A 19,113-nucleotide genomic window follows, 5' to 3' on the forward strand; every position below is an offset into this window, starting at 1 on the left:
TCCGCTACGATTACGCCGAAGTCCTGCAGCACCCCTGTCTCTCACAGAACACAGTCCAGGTTTGGAACGACGATACTTCGCGTACCGTCACCTCTTTGTTATCAAATTTCCGCACAAATTCCGCGATAGTGAAGTGGGCATCTTCGGTACCCCTCAGTCAACCTTGCCGTTGTTACTCCATTTTTTCTTCCTTGGACGGCCTATACGGCGTGAGGACTTTACAACTTTGGAATGATATACACTACTGGCCATTAAAATTGGTACGCCAATAAGAAACGCAGATGATAAACGGGTATTCATTGGATAAATATATTATACTAGAAGTGACATCCGATTACATTTTCAAGCAATTTGGGTGCATAGATCCTGAGAAATCAGTACCCAGAACAACCACCTCTGGCCGTAATAACGGCCTTGATACGCCTGGGCATTGAGTCAAACACCGCTTGGATGGCGTGTACAGGTACAGCTGCCCATGCAGCTTCAACACGATACCACAGTTCATCAAGAGTAGTGACTGGCGTATTGTGACGAGCCAGTTGCTCGGCCACCATTGACCAAACGTTTTCAATTGGTGAGAGATCTGGAGAATGTGCTGGCCAGGGCAGCAATCGAACATTTTCTGTATCCACAAAGGCCCGTACGGGACCTGTAACATGCGATCGTGCATTATCCTGCTGAAATGTAGGGTTTCTCAGGGATTGAATGAAGGGTAGAGCCACGGATCGTAACACATCTGAAATGTAACGTCCACTGTTCAAAGTGCCGTCAATGCGAACAAGAGGTGATCGAGACGTGTAACCATTGGCACCCCATAGCATCACGTCGGGTGATACGCCAGTATGGCGATGAAGAATACACGCTTCCAATGTGCGTTCACCGCGATGTCGCCAAACACGGATGCGACCATCATGATACTGCAAACAGAACCTGGATTCATCCGAAAAAATGACGTTTTGCCATTCGTGTACCCAGGTACGTCGTTCAGTACACTTTCGCAGGCGCTCCTGTCTGTGATGTAGCGTCAAGGGTAACCGCAGCCATGGTCTCCGACCTGATAGTCCATGACGCTGCAAACGTCGTCGAACTGTTCGTGCAGATGGTTGTTGTCTTGCAAACGTCCCCATCTGTTGACTCAGGGATTGAGACGTGGCTGCAAGATCAGTTACAGCCATGCGGATAAGATGCCTGTCATCTGGACTGCTAGTGATACGAGGCCGTTGGGATCCAGTACGGCGTTCCGTATTACCCTCCTGAAACCACCGATTCCATATTCTGCTAACAGTCATTGGATGTCGACCAACGCGAGCAGCAATGTCGCGATACGATAAACCGCAATCGCAATAGGCTGCATTCCGACCTTTATCAAAGTCGGAACTTGATGATACGCATTTCTCCTCGTTTCACGAGACATCACAACAACGTTTCACCAGGCAACGCCAGTCAACTGTATGAGAAATCGGTTGGAAACTTTCCTCATGTCAGCACGTTGTAGGTCTCGCCACCGGCTCCAACCTTGAGTTAATGCTCTGAAAAGCTAATCATTTGCATATCTCAGCATCTGCTTGCTGTCGGTTAAATTTCGCGTCTGTGGCACGTCATCTTCGTGGTGTAGCAATTTTAATGGCCAGTAGTGTAGAAATTTAGTGAGGTTGCTTACAGAATGGGTAAAATGTGTCACTTTTTAAGCAACTCACCTCAAGTTTCACATGAAAGTGTTACGTGTCATTTTGGTTCGACGTAACTACCGTTTGCGGTGCGGTAAATATTTTACAGGAAATCAATTTAATCCCACACTCGTTGCAGAAAATTGGATGTGACTTCTGCAACGTCAGGATAGATTCGATTTTTCAGTTCGATTATATTGTTTGGTATGGAAGTAGCATACACACGGTCTTCAACGAAATCCCAGAGAAGGAAATCCAGTGGTGTCAAGTCTGGGGAGCGAGGTGGCCATACGATTGTCCCCTCACGGCCAGTCCCCCACCCTGACGAGCCGTTACCGAGCCACATCTAACCACCTGACTCTTTTATGTGAAATTTGACGTTGTTTGCTACAAAAAACATATCAATTCTATGAGTTAATAAATTTCTACACCATTCAAAAGTTGTAAAGTCCTTCTTGACTCACCTTGTATTCCTTTCACCAAACCGCGATTTAGTTCATACGAATTTCACAATCTTCTGTACATCAGTAATATATGCGCGTAATAGTACCTGCAACCGTCGTTTTCATATTTTATTACAATGCAAACAGTTTCGCTGACACAATACACCATCTTCCGGACATAACTGACGCTGAGGGGCTGAACTCAAATTGTATACGTACTGCCCCTCTTAAGGCCTGAAAATGATGTCATCGAAACTGGTTGCAATCCAATAAAATAATATCAAAACGACGGTTACAGGTGTTTCATTTTATTACGTATTTCACATAAAAGTGTCACGTGTAGGCTCGGGGTTTGCCGATGACCGTGAATGGCATTCGTATTGTCAACCTGTACGCACCCTCCGGATCTGACGATCGATACTCACGTGCGCAATTCTACTCGGAGGAGATTGCGCCCCTGTTCCACGGGGGATATGACCACATCTTGGTAGGAGGAGATTTTAACTGTGTTCTCACGCCGAAGGACCAAACCTCTAATTTCAGCTCCTGCTACTCATTGCACACCTTCTGACGAGAGAGGACCCTAATGGACACGTGGGAAAAGATTCTTGTGCTGTGAGAGAGCTACACGTTTTCTACTAGCCACTCGGTGAGCAGGCTGGATCGGATTTCTGTTTCTGATGGATAAAGAGATCAAGTGTTGGCTGCTGAAAGTTGGCCCACTGCTTTTACGGATCACCTTGCATATTCATGCACGTTAACCCTCCCACAGCAGCAGGTCTGGAGGAGCCATAGTTCGTGGAAACTTAATTCATCCTTATTGGTGGATCCCGAATGTCGCCAGCGGATCGAAGAAACATAGCAGACTCACCGTCTGCCGATGCACACTGCGGTTTGTCCCGTGCTGCGGCAGGCGTTGGTGCCGTTGGTAGGTTGGCATCGTGTAGTAGGGATAGTGGCGTCTCGTTTTCTTCTTGTGTTTACTGGCGCCACTACGATTGGTAGCATTGTCTGTCCGTGAGTGCAATCAGCAGCGGTTATTGATATCTAGTACCATGGTACTATCTTTGGAACGATGTCATGGTCCGCAGCTCGTGGTCGTGCGGTAGCGTTCTCGCTTCCCACGCCCGGGTTCCCGGGTTCGATTCCCGGCGGGGTCAGGGATTTTCTCTACCTCGTGATGACTGGGTGTTGTGTGATGTCCTTAGGTTAGTTAGGTTTAAGTAGTTCTAAGTTCTAGGGGACTGATGACCGTAGATGTTAAGTCCCATAGTGCTCAGAGCCATTTGAACCATTTTGAAGGATGTCATGCGTTTTAGGGGGCGGTTGTATCGGGAGTTCGGTTGGGATGGAACAGCAGTGAGATCTGGCAGCGCTAGGACATGCCGGGACGGCTGGTAGCACGCAGGCACTGCCGGATCGAGGAGCTGTAGTTCCGAGGGCGACAACCTCGTTCTCCACCGGACCCAGGACGTTTGAGTTCAGTGAATATTAACCCAGTAGTGAAACCTGCACTATTTTGAGATCGCGCCGTTTGTTTGCGCATTGCTGCTCGCAGGGTCGCTGAGACGAAGAGCAACGAGTAGAGTGTTTGGTTCAAATGGCTCTGAGCACTATGGGACTAAACATCTGTGGTCATCAGTCCCCTAGAACTTAGAACTACATAAACCTAACTAACCTAAGGACATCACAAACATCCATGCCCGAGGCAGGATTCGAACCTGCGACCGTAGCAGTCGCGCGGTTCCGGACTGAGCGCCTAGAACCGCTAGACCACCGCGGCCGGCGTAGAGTGTTTGGAGTTGGCAAAATTAATAAGCCATCCTCCACTTCTTAATTAATTATTTAATTCCTTGTATTTATTGATGAAGTTCAACCAGCGATATTTTACAGCCCAGTGGCCGATAACGCCCCAGTTACCTGCCCTGGAGGTTAGCATATTTTCACGGCAGTGTAACTTTCCTCGCCTTGCCGCTGCTGTCCAGTAAGGCGTGTAGTTCGAAAGCCTCCTTGACTGTGGTTTGGATATTTTGTTCTTTGGACTACCTTGGTCTTAGTGGTTCCTTCTGTTTCTGGATGTTCTAAACGCTGGATGCTCAAGAAGCAGTGTTGTCCGCCGGTTCCGCCTTATCTGGCTTATCCCATTGTTGTGTTGGTTACCAGATGTTAGGAAGATTTTGCAAGAGTGTTGGTCTGTGTTTAAACTGTCACTAGCTTGAGTTGCCATCCGGTTAAGTGAATACAACTCTTGGCTGTCTGTCTCATCGCTTACGAAGTTGAGCGACTTTCCAAGGCCGATCCTTGGAGCACTGTCTGAGGCCCACTCTTCTCTTGCTTTGATCAGCTTGTGATGTTTGTCTCTGTTTTAAAAAAAATAATTATTTTGAGTTATTACTATTGGGGCCTGTTGCCGAAAAGTAATTTGAATTTCGTATTAATAAGACCTTCAGACGTTAATGCAACTTGTCTTAAGAATGTTTAATTAGATATTGTCTCTTAATAGTGAAATTTAGATCACTGTGTGTTTTTTTAAATATTTTAGTATCTCTTCGGGAAGTTTAACTGTTTTTAAGAATTTGCTATCCAGGCCTTGAGCCGTCAAAATGATTTTGAGTTACTACTATTTGGGCCTTCAGCTGACAAATAATTTGAATTTATGGTCAATAAGGCCTTCAGCCGTGAGTGCAACTTGCTTAAGAATTTTTATTAGACGTTGTGTCCTAATAGATTTGATAATAGTTCGTTATTGTCAACCTTATTTGTAATTAGTTCCACATAAAGTGCACGTGATTTAAAAAAAAAAAAAAAACCTCGCGGTTACCCCAACCGACCTTCCGTTCTAACTAGTTGCGCCATTATCATGTATTGTCCACTCAGATCCATGTACCAGAGTACTCTGTAGCTCTGAGCAGAAAAATGGGTTGCTGACGCAACTATTTAGATCCGAAGGTGATCTTGAGTGGTCGAATCAAGAAATCTAATTAAAAAATTGCAAATGGGATGGAATAATAAATCAGAAGTATCATCAATATCATCAGAGATTCTCACAAGACAGATATATCTGCCATAGTTTTCATACTGAATTGTATGTTCACGTAAATATGCAGACTGTAGTAGGTGACAGCGGGGAATTCTTTTGGCGAATCCATGGAAGGGACTTGGACACCTGCAAAAGCCAAATGCCAGGCTCTCAGATTGGTCCGTACTTTGAGGAAGCAGTCCCTCGGTGCCGAATGCTAAGTCACAAGTCACGTTATACAAGGACTGATTAACAAAGACTGAGATATTTTTACACAGATATTTATTACCCCATGTCAATGTTAACATTATTATTTTCAAAGTACTCCCTTTCTGCCTGAATACCCTTTTTAAAGTGTCTCTGACAGTTCTCGGTCCATTTCATTCCGGGGTTGAAGCAGCAACCGTATGTGCGATACGAAGAAATTAGCAGTCTTGGGTGCAGTGTTAAAATGTTTTCATTACTCCCCAACGACGCGTTCACCTCTATGTAGGTATCTTGTCTCCACTTAGCTCTTTCAATGAACTGTCAAAATTCTTCTCTCTATAGTACTTCTTCCACACCATCTTGATCACCTTCCATTCCTTCATATTCGGATTCATGTCCGTGTAGGTGCACTGCACAGGTCGAGCAGGTAACCGATTTTTCACTTTCACATACATTAACCTTAACATTTTTTGTCTAGAGTAAATCAACCCTGAACTGAATTTAACAAGTTCCCATCCTCCAATTACTACCACGATTTTTGAAAGGTTTTGCTTGGCTGTAAGATTAATGCCGGAACTGCAAAGCCTTGCTTGTTTTACTGAGCGACAGTATCGAAGTTTGCTCTTGATCAACCAGCGCTCTTCCAGATGTACAAATCAAATGGCTCTGAAAACTATGGGACTTAACATCTGAGGTCATCAGTCCCCTAGACCTTAGAACTACTGAAACCTAAGTAACCTAAGGAAATCACACACATCCATACCCGAGGCAGGATTCGAACCTGCGCGGTTCCGGACTGAAGCGCCCAGAACCGCTCGGCCACCACGGCCCGACCAGATGTACAAGTACAGCCTCTTTTATGGAACAACTTCTGGCTCATCATATTTTTCTAGCATAACGAGTGGTCGACAAGAACTGATCTACGGTTTGTATTGGTAATCTGCGCCACCGCTGGCGAGGGTTATCCCCAGAAAGCATTAGGCATAGTTGCGGCACCCAGGATCACATTATTCAGCTTCTGCATGGGTCGCCATATCTTACGTGTATAACGTAAGCACTTCACACATTCAATGTACTCAACTATTTACCCATTATATCTTTTAATCACTTTGACATTTCACATTCTGTTGCGCCCATCACGACTCACGGATGCGCTACGTTTACGTCATTCTCCTTCTTACAAGGCCACACTGAAGAATACGGCTTTCACCACGAAGAATACAGTAATCTGTGTCTATCATACGGCGTCATCCTGCCGTGGGATTCAGAGTCTGACTAAGTGCCTGTCTTCGTAATGTTAGTTTAGTCAGGTTTCTCCATTGCCTGCAAGAGAAGCCCTGAGCTTCTGTTGAATTATGAGAATGATATGCACGAAACTCAATCTTCCTTGACTTCTCAACATACGTGTTATCAGTTAACCCCTTCTTACAGTCAAGTTGTGCCATATTTTTTCTTCTTCCCTTCAATACTTATACTATCTATCCACCTAAATTTCAGCACTCTTGTAAAGCATCACATTACGCAAGCTTCTGTTCTCCTATTCAATACTTATCCTATCTATCCACCTAAATTTCAGCACTCTTCTAAAGCATCACATCACGCAAGCTTCTGTTCTCATATTATCTGAAATTTTTGTAGTCCTCTTTCCACTGCTGTACATGACAACACTCCAAACTAATATTTTCAGACAATTTGATCATATGACTTCCGGAACTAACTAACGCATCACTCAACGGAGAAACTGAACAACCCAGACATTTGTTGAGACTGGTATTGCTTAGGCCTAACGAGCAGAAGTTTCAAAATATGTTTCCAAGAGTATATTGACTGTTTCACAATTAACAAATCATCTGAAGCTAAACACATCGAGCCGCGCAGGATTAGCCGAGCGGTCTGGGGGCTGCAGTCATGGACTGTGTCGCTGATCCCGGCGAAGGTTCGAGTCCTCCCTCGGGCATGGGTGTGTGTGTTTGTCCTTAGGATAATTTAGGCTAAGTAATGTGTAAGCTTAGGGACTGATGACCTTAGCAGTTAAGTCCCATAAGATTTCACACACATTTGAACATTTGAACATAAACACACCGAGATACAGTGTTATATTACGTTCTACGTACCTTTGAGATAGAATTACGAAATGGACATCTTCAGGAAATAGAAATATTCACTCAAAGCTAAAAATAAAAATAAAAATGCTGGACGAAATCACAGATTTCAGAACTCAGTCTTGCACCAGCTTAAGTCATCACTATCAGATTAGTAATATTCTACAGGATCAGTAGTCTATATAAACCTGTATGTCCACTGTCTGTAGCATTCAAGTTTTGGAGTAATTATGTGTTCTCTTTAATATTGTAAAATGGTTTTTACATTCTCTCTTCTCGTAACACATTTTGTCTACTAATACCTGGGTCGGCACATCGACACGGACGTCGAACCAACCTTTGTACTGTCCGCCTTATACATTTTTCTGTATAGCGGTATTGAGTAAAGCAAACGACATTTGTATGTGTTCTTCACAAGTTTTTAAACAGAGGACAGTAAAAAATCCGTACACACACGGATATGCGTGAAAATGAATACGTCACAAAAAGACAGCCATTTATGATCAACAGACTGAGTGATAAATTTTTTGTGTTAGGAACAGACCAGCGAAGGAAGAAAAAACCATTTTCGCATATGGCGTATAACTGTAGTTCTCTTTCTCCGCATGTTCCCGGGCTGATGCCAAGGCAGGAAACTACAATATTAAAATCTATGTGTATCCGTATTAAACGTAATCACATTTTCGTTATAGATTGATGATCGAAATATGCTCGAGTATTAAATAATATAACCAAGCTAACAAAGAATTTTGACTAGAAGCGAAATCTGGAAAACCTATTTATAAAACTATATCTTTTTGTTTGCATATTTAATCAGTTTTCAGCGATTGCTGGACTTGTAGGTTAGCAATTTTTTAATGTATATTGATGTGACTGACTTACCACGAGCTCCAACCGTGTGGTTGCAACTGTTTACATGCTTGGAGGTGACGTTCATCATCATCCATTGTGGCTTACCTGAAACAATAAGAATCAAATCTTATCAAAGGGTTCAGTTTCTATGTTACAGTTTTTTCAGCCTACTATCCGTGAAATATGTTGTTTGTATTTTGAAGCTGATATAGAGAATGGTTCATTTGTTGTTTCCATGTCACATTTCGCAAAACAGGAACGCAATCTACTTTTCTCGAAAAATATTGCTTTGCTATCACTACACGTAATCATACTTACAATATTATTTGAATTTCTGCTGGTGCTTGACGGAACATGGTAATAATTTTAAGTAGAAAACACTTTGCTGGTGGTCTACAAAATAACCTTTATTTGATCACGAACCAGTTTTTGCTTCTTTGGCCACTGTCAGGTGAAAACTGAGTCTCGCGACTACACATAAAACGATGTAGAACTTCCACAGATATTACGGAAACAGATCAGAAGGGGCCTTAAATATGGGATAATAAGTTTTTCTACAAGAAGATAATTTTTTTTCTATTTACTGCCTATAACAAAAATGAAGAATAAAATTATTTGTGTTGTCTGGAAGACGTAAAATGAAACTGAATTTGCTACTTACAGTGATTCACTGTTCACTGATGGAATATTTTATACGTTATGAATGAAACACACATAACAGTGGTGTGACATTCTATAATATTTCTTATTCGTTACACGAACTGGTTTTCGGTTATTATGCCTTCATCAGTTAAAAAAGGCAAGTATGCAGTGAAGTAAAATTTTATCGGATCAAAGATTTTGAATTAGTGCACCTACAGAGCATCTCTGTTTCCATACACGAAAATGTAAGGTTACTGAACTAGGAGTAAACTATGTGACATATCAATTAATGAACTGTAGACAAATTACAATAGTTGTACCTAGAAGAAAATAATTGGACAATAAGCCTTAGTGACATATTCCAAAGATATGGCTGAAGAAAATAATCTTGCCTTTAATAGGCCCTAAATAAGAACAGATAATATACAATAGTGATATTAAGTAGATGAGCGAAGCAGCTGTCATTAAACTAAGAAAATTTTTTTATCACAACGAGATAAATTACAGTATCAGAAATAAAGGAAAATGGTGCATGTGAGTAAGAAGAGTAATTTATAACATGGCCTGGATGGTATTATGAGTATTATCTGCAGTTAGAAGTGTCGTACATAGAATTTGCCACAATTACAAGTAGTTTTACATATTCTACTCTTTTCCAAGGATGGAGTGCTGTCTTTACCATTAGGAAAAAAGTGTCCAACAGTGTTTTGCGCAGTAAGTGATGTTTTTACGTTCCTGAATATGAGCTTTCTGAGACTTTTGCTAGGTATGGAACTGTGCATCATTGTGTTCTTGAAGTGGTGAGTCAAGGAAAGAGTAAAGAAACGACTGCGCCTGCTGTTTCTGCTTTTTGTGCATTGTGGAATTCACTAAGGTAGAAGGATAGGTTTGTTCGGTGCTATTTGTTTGATAGCATGTAATTCCATTTAGAAGTTATCTTTACTCATTTTATTTCAGTCACTGTAATTTCTCTCGCTCACTGTAGAGAAAAATGTCGTTACACGTGTTACCAAATTCATTGAGGTTGATGGACATCATTTTGAGCATTTATTGAATTAATGTGGTATTTACAGGTAATCACGCTGTAACAGCATGCGTTCTCAGAAATGATAAGTTCACAAAGGTACATGTATCACATTGGAACAACCGAAATAAAATGTTCAAACGAACCTACGTTCTGCATTTTAATTTTACCTGTTACTAACTGTTCGTCTAAAATTTTGAGCCATATGTTTGTGACTATAACAGCGGCATCTGTCACAAAGCGTAAAAAGTGGTCCAACTAAAACATTCATATTTCTCAACGTACTACACGAATATGTAATAAAAATGGGGGTTCCTATTCTTTTTAAAAAACATAGCTTATATCCGTTTGAACTATGGCATTTGGTTTCCCCCTTCAAGCTAGACAAGTTTCGTTCTTTGTAGTTGTTTCTTTTTATGCTTATTTCGTGAGATATTTGGCCCTGTCACTATCAATGGACCACCCTGTATAGTATAAATCAGGGGCAGCTAAGAATTTGGCTACTGAGCCGCGGCTTGGCTCACAAACGATACTGCTCGGCCTGGCTGCACGCTTCCCCCTTCTTCATACGATGCTGCCTGGGTGGTAAGAGGGGAAAACAGTGTATGCACCATATTTGGATGGAAATGTATAAATGCATTTGACTTCGTTTCACACTTCATATTTTTCAACGACATATGTAACAAACAAAACAAGTTTTCAGTATTATTTAATTACTTTGGTGTGCTGTACACCCACACTGCTGTAAAGAATTAAAACAACAAACGGAAATTTTGCAAGGATGGGTGTATTCTGCTACAAAACAGTACAAACAGATGATAGTAAAGTGGAAACAAAATAAAAAATACAGAATGGAATCAACTGAAATATGCATAATGGTAAACAAAAACGTTCTTTGTTCTTTCCATCTTATCGGATTTTCACAGAAATCCTGACAACTGGTTGATGTGTTCGGCATGGGGTGTGGCCACGTCTGGCACTAATACAGGCCTGAAAACGACGGGACATGCTGTGAATGATATCATCAATCTCCTGTTGAGGCATGGGTGTTGTGTTACCAGACGTTCAAATGCGTGTGAAATCTTTTGGCACTTAACTGCTAAGGTCATCAGTCCCTAAGCTTACACACTACTTAACCTAAATCATCCTAAGGACAAACACACACACCCATGCCCGAGGGAGGACTCGAACCTCCGCCGGGACCAGCCGCACAGTCCTTGACTGCAGCGCCTGAGACCGCTCGGCTAATCCCCCGCGGCGTTGTGTTATCATCATCATCGACACGCAGGTCGCTCGGTGTGGCGCCATCTGAAATAGGACCTGCCCCTGGGGGCCGAACTTCATCAAATGCGGCCTCCCGACCATCAATGCCACACGATTACTTCGCTTGCCCGCAGTCCATGTTGAACTATGTAACACGTGTAAATTTCTATTGTCTATTGTCAAACCACAATTTATGAAAGATGTTCATATTTTATTGATAGGATTAAGTTGGAATAATTAATATTTGTCATGTTGGAAATAATTGTGGTAGCAGGGAATGTCTCCACCAAAGTATTGTTGGCAAGAGGGACCGCAAATTGATATAATTTTAAAAAGGGCGGGAGAGACCGCGTATGGATACATTTTAAGAAAAGAGCGGGAAAGATCGCGTATTGATACATTTTGCAATGGTAGCAGGGATTGTCTGCACCACAAAGCATTGTTGGAGGGAGAGACCGCACTTTACCGTTCGTAGGAAGTCAGTAGTAAGCGAGATGTGAAGCGAGTTAGTAGCAGGTCTGAAGCGAGAGGTTGAGAGGAGTAGTGTGCCTGCCAGCCTCTAGCTATGATTTACAAGAGATTATAAACCGATGTACAGAGACATCAGCTAACTATTACCTTAAGAGGAACTAATATTATTGAATTATTTTCTTTGCGAAACTCAAGACTACTGAAGATATGTTTGCGCAATGCTACTTGTAAGATTATTATAAAAAGTAAGTCCCATTGGAACGTTTGTAAAATCATTCCATTACCAACAGTAAATATTTGAAGCATTTTCAGAATATAATTAACTTTTGCCAGCAATGTTGCATTACTGATTATAATCCATCCCAAAAACCATCAACGTAAAACTTTGCATAAATTTTACTGTTGTCAAGAAAAGTGTAACTATGAATTACGTAACTTCAGTCAAATTAATTAAAGAATAACGTCAGCTTTGCTATTAAAGAATAACGTCAGCTTTGGTAATAAATACAGCCACTTATTACGACAGCCCACCAGCAGGTAATAGAGTATAGTAAACCAGAGTAAGTATATTCATGTCGCAGTTCGATGTAGCAGTGAGATGGCGATCCAGTAACAGTAGAAAAAGGTAAGGAACAGTTTTGGGTTATTGCAGATAACGACTGAGGGCCACGACGACACATTCTATGTTTCGTCGAAATAATCAGAAAATCACTTTTAATAAGCAGCAATTAAATGTGTATGCAAAGATTGAGAAAGAGAATAAATTTCAAAGGGAAGATTTCATTAAGCAAGAGTTAGAAATCATAAGGATAGGTTTCATAGGATATTGTAAAGGGAAAGTTATGTAAAAAAAAAAAAAAAAAAAAAAAAAAAAAGATATAGAGGAGATGGGAAGGTTTCAACTACCATACAACTCTGTCATTCAAAGGTACATTCTCAGAAATTTGTTTCTCAAATTAAGGGCTATATTTGATACTAACAGACTCTCCTGGCATGGAAAACCCGCTTTGCCAATCTAGTCTAGTCAATACAGGTCCAACTGCAAAAGTTTTATGCATCAGTGGCTACGTTCCCGCTTTCTCTGACTGTAGTGCGTTGGCTACCTCGGCAACGGAGGACGTATTGCGTCGCCGCTCCCTCCCCCCGACTTACCGATCGGTCACGCTCGGCAACATATCCTGTGATTTGACGTCACCAGACCGTTGCGCTGTTCCGCGAGCCACTTTCGTCGAGCACCGTCTCGCCAGCAGTCCCCCTGGACAAACATTACTGCGCTTAATGCAAGGACAGGTAACGGTCGCCGCAATAAAAGCGCAGTATCGCGATAGCTAGCGGCCGGAGCGGAACGACTCGACTCGGTTCCATTCTTCGGTTACGCGGCTCTCGGTAAGAGGAAGCCGGCAGGGCCGGCGTCCGCGTGTGCCTGCGTAATTACAGAGCGCGCGGCCACGGGCCCGCTCCACTCGTATTTCACTGCCCCGAGAGACGTAAACTACCTGCCGCAATAATAAGCGCGCTGTGGCGGCGCGCACGACACGCGGACTGCCTCGCCCACGTGCTCGCTTGTTGTGCGGGTTTAACGGCCGCGGTCGGGTCCCGTCTCTGGCCGCGCCTTCCCTACTGTCCGCCGTCTCGGTAATTCCTCTTACGCTACCGGGTCCGCTCTCACGCAGCTGCGTGCACTACTCCAGAAAACCACATAACTTGCCTGAGCCGTGTATCGACTAGTGCTACACCTTGTGTTTAAATTGCATTGGTTTTCCTTTTCTTCCCCTGACATGTTTGTTTGATATGTTGTCTGTCATTAAGTGGCTGCTTGGTTGTCTTCTCCTCTGCTATCTACACCTGCGTTTTGCTTCCGGGAAACTGCTAGGGAGGAAGTGAGATCTTTGACCGGTGGTAACTTCGTGTGGTGGCGCGGAAGTAGGGTGGTGGAGACGGTGGAGAGGGAGTGTGGCTCGCCAGCGCGGACCAGGCGTGGTCGGTTGTACCGAGTCGCCACGTGATGTATGTCGGCTGTGTGTAACGGTTGGTTGGTTTTGAGGAAGGAGACCAGACAGCGAGGTCATCGGTCTCATCGGATTAGGGAAGGACGGGGAAGGAAGTCGGCCATGCCCTTTTAAAGGAACCATCCCGGCATTTGCCTGAAGTGATTTAGGGAAATCACGAAAAACCTAAATCAGGATGGCCGGACGCGGGATTGAACCGTCGTCCTCCCGAATGCGAGTCCAGTGTCTAACCACTGCGCCACCTCGCTCGGTCGCTGTGTGTAACGAGCGGGTGGAGTTGACGGAAGAGCTCCCCTCGGGTTGGTTGTATACAGAATCGCCCCACGAGTAGTTGCTGTTCATTTCACCTTGGTGGGACGTTAACAAGCTTCTTTAAGTCTTCCGTTTCAATACTGGAGTTTAAAAAGGATACACCTAACAAGAGCGAGCGGTCACTACCCGTCAACGTCGCACAGAAGACGTAAACTCCGGTGACAGAGCGTGTTGTCGCGTGACCGTGGCGTGTTGGGTACACTGGCAACGCGTGCGCGGTCGGATGTGTGGATCCTTGCCATCGGAGGTCGTGCACTGCCTGTTCGAGCATAATTGCAAGTTAAGTTTGCTGTGTCACCGCCAGACACCACACTTGCTAGGTGATAGCCTTTAAATCGGCCGCGGTCCGTTAGTATACGTCAGACCCGCGTGTCGCCACTATCAGTGATTGCAGACCGAGCGCCGCCACACGGCAGGTCTAGAGAGACATCCTAGCACTCGCGCAGTTGTACAACCGACTTTGCTATCGATGGTTCACTGACAAAATACGCTCTCAGTTGCCGAGACGATAGTTAGCATAGCCTTCAGCTACGTCATTTGCTACGACCTAGCAAGGCGCCATTACCAGTTGCTATTGATACTGTAAAACATGTACCGTCAAGAGCGACGCTCATCATTAATGGATTAAAATTAAGTATTCCACCAGCTACGTCCGTTTTTTCTAAAGTCTAATTTCCTTGTCCTGTTCCAGACCTCACGCCAGCCTGCGTGAGCTAAAACGCGTGCCTTTCGGCTTCCTCTAGTAAACCGGTGTTGGCTCTCCTGCCAACCCACAACAAAGTTAGTGGAAGTTTTAATCATTAACTAATAAGTTTGCGTAACCAGTGTCTCTTCTGCCTTGTGGCCTCCGGCGATCGGGTTTCCTGTCCCCGGCACCAGTGTAATTGAAGACAGTGAACTTTCCTCCTCCTCTCGTTACTGCCCGATGGGAGGTGTAGTTTTGGCAGTTTAATTGTTTCGCTATTCTGTCATGTGTTATGAGTAAATTCATGCTTCTTGTTGGTTGATCATGTGGTCGCTCATTCAGGACTGTGGGGTGTAATGTTTCCTTGCACGAGGTTACCTCTAATTCTTTCAGCAAGTTAAGCCATCTTATTAGAAGTTTCCGCTGGCTAAAAGTCGGTGCAGTGATCAGCCTGAGAGTGGCAGTTGGGTTTACGGGCGTATTTAAATTGGTCAGTATTCTGCCTAGCCTGAGCATCCCTGAGTGGGTGATTTGTGGCAGTCATATCTATCATGTTCTAATAATATTCCAGGACACTTTTGTTTAAAAACTTTTTTTAAAATTCCTCCATTCCTTTATTGCTATTAATCGTGTGTTTGCTGAGACCTTTGATTTTTTTTTTAAATGGCGGTGTTGGTAGCTTCACTACGTCACCGTACCCTATTAACAAAGTTCTGTATTTACTTTAGTAGCCTGTTTAAGAAACTTCTTTAAATTTTTTAAACTGTTGCATTGCTATAAATTACTTTATTGCTGTTAGCGGCGTGTTTTGAAAGGCTGTTATTGCCGTACTTTTAGTTTCTGTGTTTTTTTTTTAATTTTAAATTGTTGTAGTGCTAAAAATGATTTGATTGCCGTTTTTAAAAGAAATTTTGAAACTGTTGCATTGCTTTAAATTACGTGATTGCCGTTAGCGGCGTGTTTCGAACGGTTGTTGATTGCCATACTGCTATCTTCTGAGTTTTTTTTTTTAATTTTAAACTGTGGTTGCTATAAATTATTTTATTGCCGTTAGCGGCGTGTTTAAAAGGTTGTTGATTGCTGTACTGCTAGTTTCTGTAAGATATGAAATAAATAAAACATTTGTGTGTGAAAATCTCAACTCGACAGTAAACTACTAGAAATTTGGCCCCGTTTCCCAACTTGTGGTGTGGCTTGTAGTAACCGTAACCACTGTGTGTATCATTGCCCAACGGTCTTATTGCATGTACTGTGCTACCAAAACGACGTGAAGCACAAACATCTAGGCTGAGGTCAAGAAAGAGCTTGATGAAGACATCAGCAATTCCGTCAGCATCTGGAACTCGTCGAACAGAGCTATGACAGCATTCATTAACTGAAAGGAACAGGAAGAACATCAAAGAGGAACCTGCCGGCAGCTTTCATCTGACGTATGCGACGTGCAAGGCCCTAAAGTGGTTCCCACCCTTTATTAGACCATTACCCCTGAGTGCATCACACATCAGCTATTACCCCCGCCCTCTCCCTTCCTCCTGTTATCTGTTGCGTAACCCCTCTTCCACATTATCACAACTTTAACGCATAAGTAAACTGTAGAATGAAGGCACATTATCACCAACTTTAGCGCATAAGAAAAATTGTAGAATGAAGGGCTTTTCTTGGAATACTTTTGTTTTTAACCCTATAATAACAAGGTGTGGTAAAAAGTTACCCCAGTCGATATAATTTTTTATCCTATGTTGGCACCACTGGCTTCTCGGATGGGAGTCATTGTTTACCTTTCCAGTCAGTATTGTTGTTCACGTTGAGGAGGCTATAATCTCTGAGGCTTTATTTTCCATGCTCCTTTAACAGGTAAACTGTGAAAAAATCACACCACCTTGTTATTTATGTTAAATTTTTTTGTTTATAAAATAGGTGGTACTTTCTTTTTCAGACGTAGAAAATGATTTCTCATGAACTGTTAGCAACTCCAGAGGAAATAATAAGAGAATTTGAGCGTCAAGAGGCTGAAAACGTATATTACTGTGAATCGGACGAAGATGTGAGTGAACCTGAAGACGGTCATATCACAGACGAGCAGGAGGACGACCGCTACTTGAGGTTGATTCATCAGCCAAGTAAGGAAAGTTTTATATGGCAGAAATGGGTATTGTTGGAACACGCATCCCTTCCACAAAAAAGCGTCGAGAGTGCCAGTTAAGAATATAGTGGTACATGCACTTGGTGCACTAAGCAAGGCAATAAACGAAACGTCTCCCCTGAAATTATTTGAACTGTTATTTACTAGTGACATGGTTTCACTAATAGTTACGTACACAAACCAAAAAAAATTGCCAATTCAAGGGAAAAACTCACATCACCGCAGTGGTATATTCGAGATGCCAACCAAAACGAAATAGAAGCATTATTTGGTATACTTTTTATGAGACGAGCTCTAAATAATGCGCATCTGAATTATACTGATGCGAGGTCTGTGGTATATGGGTCCCCATTTTTCCGAGGAGTTATGACGAAAAACCGATTCGAGTTTTTACTGTAAGATTTGATGACCAACGTACCAGATTGCAAAGAAGAACGGCAGAGAAGTTTGCTGCATTTCGTGATTTTTGGGGTATGTTTGTCAAACATAGTCACTCTCTCTGCCCTCCTAACCATTGACGAAACGCTCCTTAGCTTCCGAGGCAGATGCGCATTCAAAATCTATCTGCCAAGCAAGCCGGACAAATATGGGTACGGATAGTTTCATTATATGACGCGAAGACATATTATTTTTATACAGGAATTCCATATTTGGGGAGAGAGACTAGGGACAAATGTTTTTCAGTTCCTACATATTATGTGATGCAATTATGTGAACCTGTATAAGGAACCAACCGGAACATTACAATGGACAACTGGTTTGCTTCTTGTGAAATAGCCGACAAACTGGCTGACAAAAAGTTGACAGTGGTTGGCACCTTACGCAAGAATAAACCAGAAATACCTGAATCCCTGCTTCAAACGAAGAATAGGCCAGCTTTCTTCATCTGTATTCATTTACAGGAGAGAAAAAATGCTGGAGTCATACATTCCAAAGAAAAATAAAAACGTTATTCTTTTGTCAACGATGCATGAGACAGGTGAAATAGATGAGAAGACAAAGAAATCGAACATAGTACTTTTCTACAACGATAACAAACGAGGACTAGATGTATTTGATTTACTATGCCACAACAAGACAACAGCACGAAAAACCAGGCTCTGGACAATGCGATACATGTACGGGATTTTAGATGCATCAGGAATAAACGCCTATGTCTTGTATAAGCATAATGGTGGCACAAACAGCCGAAGCAATTTTCTCAAGTTATTGGCATTCCGGCTGGTTGAAGCAAAAATGAAGGACAGAATCACGAGAAAAAATTTACCCAAAGAGCTTCGCATAAGCATGTAACAGATCTTGGGAGTGATATTCCAAGCGGCATTCCGTGTCCTCCAAGATCAGCACAACCAGAAACAATCTCAAAAAAAAGTGGACGATGCTTTCTTTGCAGTCGAAAAGAAGACTGGAAAAGTTTCTTTGAATGCTGTGTCTGTTCAAAATCAGTGTGCAAGGACCATCGGAAAAATATTTGTCAAACTTCCCATAACAGTTTAGTTTGAAAATGTTTGGTATATTCAAAATATCATCAAATTTTGAAAATAATGTATAAAATCTGTGTTTCCTTTCACATGAGAAACTATTTTTTCGTAGTTGTTAGCTTTATACTTTTTACAAATCTACATGTTATTTCCTTCAATGATTCTAATGCCTTTTGATTTGTTCTATTGTGTTTTGCAATGTCATAACACAAAGGGTAGCTGAATGCAATAGATAAGTGCAGTGTCATATTTCTGTATATGACAACCATGATACAATAAAATGCATTGATATTATAGTTATAATTTGCTTTGTCATATTATGTAACGTAACTATACTTTGTAATAAATGTTTCATATTGTGTGATTATTACTTTATGTTACTCCAGAAACTCTTTTGTGAAACAAATAATCCAGAAAAAACGTCGGGTAAATTTTTACCCCACCTTGTTATTTATGTCTCGGGATTAGCACCTTGTTACTCTGGGGTAAAAATGATGAAAGATGAATGATATTCAGTTTATGTTTGCGTGTATTGGAAGGAGTGACGAAGGAATTCCTCGTGCATCGCAAGTGCTACCCACAACTCCTTCTCCGATAAGAAAGCTAGCTGCCACACTGAAGAAAGAGACTTGTTACAAGACATACTTCTCCTGAACTACTCCTCTCCATTGCGGCACTTTCTTTACCTGCACACTGCAACCCCATTAACAATCAACCAAGTTAAAATGTGTGCACTAAGCTTACTGTTTATACTGCACTTAATTAATGCATTCCTTGCTTCTGAACTGACAGT

General features: G+C 42.3%; 1 protein-coding gene across 1 annotated transcript in view; it reads right to left on the reverse strand.

Annotated features, from left to right (window-relative positions):
* Positions 1-19,113, reverse strand: part of LOC126162381 (EGFR adapter protein-like) — a 1,239,193-nt gene that overhangs the window by 1,140,512 nt on the left and 79,568 nt on the right. The window contains exon 2 of the mRNA XM_049918894.1: positions 8,321-8,395. The gene's annotated coding sequence lies outside the window, so the exon portion shown is untranslated. The remainder of the gene's footprint in view (positions 1-8,320; positions 8,396-19,113) is intronic.

Source organism: Schistocerca cancellata, chromosome 1 (genome assembly GCF_023864275.1).
Source record: "Schistocerca cancellata isolate TAMUIC-IGC-003103 chromosome 1, iqSchCanc2.1, whole genome shotgun sequence".
NCBI lineage: Eukaryota > Metazoa > Arthropoda > Insecta > Orthoptera > Acrididae > Schistocerca > Schistocerca cancellata.